Below are 4,879 nucleotides of genomic sequence, written 5' to 3' on the forward strand. Positions count from 1 at the left end.
AACGGGGTTATAATATAACATCACTCAGATCACTCAGTTTCCTAAAACATGCTAAAGTTACCTGAGAATACCTCGTAAATGTTATAAGTATAAAGGGTTTCGATCTTGAATCCTCCGATAGATGTTTGAATTTTGAAGTGTCCTTTTAAATATTTTAAGAACGACAACGACAAAAAACTGTATATTTCTCTTTTAAAAGCAGACACAAACAACCTTTTTTTTTTCTTTCTACCTCCAAAGAAAAACGATTCATTGCCACATACGAGATTTAGACGTTCTTATTAATTGTCGAGAGTTTTGCCATACAATTATTATATCTAAAGTGAATATACGTAATAATTTGCAACGACAACAAAATCGATAAGTACTCAGATCACTCAGTTCCCTAAAACATGCTAAAGTTACCTGAGAATACCTCGTAAATGTTATAAGTATGAAGGGTTTCGATCTTGAATCCTCCGATAGATGTTTGAATCTTGAAGTGACCTTTTAAATATTTTAAGATCGACAACGACAAAAAACTGTATATTTCTCTTTTAAGAGCAGACACAAACAACCTTTTTTTTTCTTTTCACCTCCAAAGAAAAACGATTCGCTGCCACATACGAAATTTAAATGTTCTTATTAATTGAGAGTTTTGCCATACAATTATTGTATCTAAAGTGAATATACGTAATAATGTGCAACGACAACAAAATCGATAAGTATAGATTCGAAATCAATATTCAATGTATGGCTGTATAGCAATTGCACCTTTGCCTCCCTAAAAATGCAATGATTATTAAAAATTTACTTCCACTATCAATGATTTAAATAATTATCTACCCACGACTGAATTGGAAACTACACAATGAAATGCAAAAACAAATTAATTAATTCAACTACATAACAGCTTATTTTACTATTATTATTACTGTACTTTGCAATTAAAATGTACAACATATAATATTGCCTATCAATAATATCCGACCGATGAGCCAAAACACGAGTACGACAAGATTTAAAACTAGATCCGATACGAGAATGCAAAAAAGATAAATTGTTTTAAAAGTCACTATCTAGATTTAAACTAAGTTGATTTGTGAAAATTCCTATAATAGGGTTAAAATATACTCAGATCACTCAGTTCCCTAAAACATGCTAAAGTTACCTGAGAATACCTCGTAAATGTTATAAGTATGAAGGGTTTCGATCTTGAATCCTCCGATAGATGTTTGAATCTTGAAGTGTCCTTTTAAATATTTTAAGAATGGCAACGACAAAAAACTGTATATTTCTCTTTTAAGAGCAGACACAAACAACCTTTTTTTTTTTCTTTCTACCTCCAAAGAAAAACGATTCATTGCCACATATGAGATTTAAATGTTCTTATTATTTGACGAGAGTTTTGCCATACAATTATTATATCTAAAGTGAATATATGTAATAATTTGCAACGACAACAAAATCGATAAGTATTCAGATCACTTAGTTCCCTAAAACATGCTAAAGTTACCTGAGAATACCTCGTAAATGTTATAAATATTAAGTGTTTCGATCTTGAATCCTCCGATAGATGTTTGAATTTGGAAGTGTCCTTTTAAATATTTTAAGAACGACAACGACAAAAAACTGTATATTTCTCTTTTAAAAGCAGACACAAACAACCTTTTTTTTTTTCTACCTCCAAAGAAAAACGATTCATTGCCACATACGAGATTTAGACGTTCTTATTAATTGTCGAGAGTTTTGCCATACAATTATTATATCTAAAGTGAATATACGTAATAATTTGCAACGAGAACAAAATCGATTAGTACTCAGATCACTCAGTTCCCTAAAACATGCTAGTTACATGAGAATACCTCCTAAATGTAATAAATATGAAGGGTTTCGATCTTGAATCCTCCGATAGATGTTTGAATTTTGAAGTGTCCTTTTAAATATTTTAAGAACGACAACGACAAAAAACACAAAAGACACTAACAACCTTTTTTTTCTTTCTACCTCCAAAGAAAAACGATTCATTGCCACATACGAGATTTAAATGTTCTTATTATTTGTCGAGTTTTGCCATACAATTATTATATCTAAAGTGAATATACGTAATAATTTGCAACGACAACAAAATCGATAAGTACTCAGATCACTCAGTTCCCTAAAACATACTAAAGTTACCTGAGAATACCTCGTAAATGTTATAAGTATTAAGGGTTTCGATCTTCAATCCTCCGATAGATGTTTGAATCTTAAAGTGTCCTTTCAAATATTTTAAGAACGACAACGACAAAAAACTGTATATTTCTCTTTGAAGAGCAGACACAAGCAACCTTCTTTTCTTTCTGCCTCCAAAGAAAAACGATTCATTGCCACATACGAGATTTAAATGTTCTTATTAATTGACGAGAGTGTTGCCATACAATTATTACATCTAAAGTGAACAAACATATATGGGTGATTTTCTGTAAACACGTAATCGGCTGTCCCGATTGTGTTTTTCAAAAAGTATATTAATTATTTTCGAAAAAAATATTTCTAATAAATAAACTTTAATCCCAAAAATTTACGAGCTCATTATTTTTAGAATCGTAACTATTTTAATTTTTTTTTCTAGACGTGATAGAAGCTCTAAAAATACAGTCTTCTGGCTCTCCCTATCACTGTACTCCCGCCTAGATTTATTAAGAATTTATGAAGAAGTTATTAAAATTACATACATTTGGCAGTTAATATAATAAGAAAAATTATAAAATTAATATTATTTTCGTAAAACAAGGTCTCATTACGAATTTCATTATAATAGTAAAAACCTATAAACTTTGTCCCCAGAATTTCCATACAGTCCCCTGTCAAAAATGTAAATCCATTTTAAAAAAAAAACTGTAATATTTACAAAAGTTTTTTAGAGAGAAACGAAACGCAATTATTGTGAAATTGGCAACCTTGCCGAATGCGGCAACGAGACGCCATTTTGTTTAGCGTCAGATGTTCATTTGTAAGGTGACCACGCGTTTGGTCCGCTACCACACACAATCCTCTGGTAAATGAAATCTAACCTAAATACAAAGTTCCCTGGCAACAGTCCTCAGCCTGAAAACGCAGCAGGGAATTGTTTTAAACAACAAGGGACTGTTTATTTTGCATATTGGTTACTGTTTTTATGTATTGTTGGTGTAAATTTATCCGCTAGTCTGTTTTATTAGCGTAAGAATCATTAAAGTAACATTGCTTCGCATTATTTTCCTTTATAAACTTATTTTATACAGGCCGATAGAACATACATAATATTGTTCCTAAAAAGAAAAAGTTTTCCTGAAGGGAATTCCTACAGAAAAAGAGACAAGCAGAGCGACTACGATATGAAAGAAGAAAAAATGATTCTGAAAAGAGAAAACAAATGAGAGAAAAATTTAAATTCGATATTTTTGTTATAGCAATATTTTAGTACTCTGTGTCTTACTTGCGCCATCTACCTTTCTTTCTGTACTTATCCACTATTTATGCCAAATTATCTATAAAAGATTAAATGATAAAACCGCTTTTGTATATGCACATTCTGTATAAATACTCCTTGTATACATCTCTATTGTGCGCAATAAAGAGTTTATTATTATTTATTATTACTCTCTAGCAATAAACATTGATAGCAGTGCTATCGATGTTTATTGTTATTTACTTCTCAGTGAAATCTTTTTCACATTAACCTTAGCGATCATATTAACAATATCTAAACAAGGGCAGAATATTAGGCCCATTTAAGCTAAAAACTAATAATGTAACATCCGTACGTTACACGAACCATTTGGAGCCAGTTTTTACTCTTTAATAACTCAAATACGTAATACATTATATAAACTTTGGTTTATTAATAAAACCCTTTTAGATTAACTAGAGCTCTAGATTTCATAAAAACAGCTTAAACTGTTATTCAGATAATAATCTACTGACTGACATATAGATTAAAAACTTAACCAATATCCAGATGACCCAGAACTTGAAATATTTTTAAATTTGCGATTTTTATTAATACGTAGCGCCTATAAAAAAGTTTATATTGAAAGTTGTATGATTGCAATTATGCTGGTTCAATTCATGAAAATGGAATTGAAACCCTATTTATAGACATAGCCTGAGCTATCAATATGTCCCTCATTGATGCCCCGCAGATACAGGTATGTATAAGTAAGGATGAAAGCAGAGGTTAATCAACCAAATAACAGATAACACGAACTAATTAAGAATTCGCTTTTCAAAGAGGATTTCTTCTTATGAAACGACTTACTATAATCTTGATTTATTTCAAATAAATATTACGTGTGTCTCGTTTTAACTTATGACAATATTATACAAAAGACAAATTGTAAAAAAAAAATATTTTTTTTTTAAGTTTTGGAGCAGATATTTGGTGTGCATATATTATAGGAAAATGTGTCAATAGGTACATGCTTACTAAATACACATGAATGAGTGTGTGTATGTGTGTATTAATAAAGTTTTAAAATATATTAATAAAATTTATCTTAACTATTAAAAAAGATTCTAACTAAAGCTGATAAAAAAATTATTCCATATTTTTATGACAAGGGATAGTTTTTAAGGGTGAAATAATTCGCAAAAAATAAATAAATATTTTAATATTCCGTACATAAGATTTCCTTCAGTATTGTACTATTTAATAGATTAAAATTTTTTAAACTAATTTTGACAGTAATTCTGCAAGAAGGAGGTAGTTTTTAAGGGTTGAAATTTCATTGTCAACCAAAAATTATATCATAAGCATCAAAGAAACTGTTTATGTAATGTAAATATGCGATTTTAAAATTCAGAAATAAAAAATATTTTTCATGATATTGGATTTAAGGGGTGCTAAAACGTTTGAAAAATTAATTAAAACCATAAA

This window comes from Galleria mellonella, unplaced genomic scaffold, assembly GCF_026898425.1.
Source record: "Galleria mellonella isolate WM207_F2 unplaced genomic scaffold, CSIRO_AGI_GalMel_v1 utg57, whole genome shotgun sequence".
In the NCBI taxonomy this organism is placed as follows: Eukaryota; Metazoa; Arthropoda; class Insecta; order Lepidoptera; family Pyralidae; genus Galleria; species Galleria mellonella.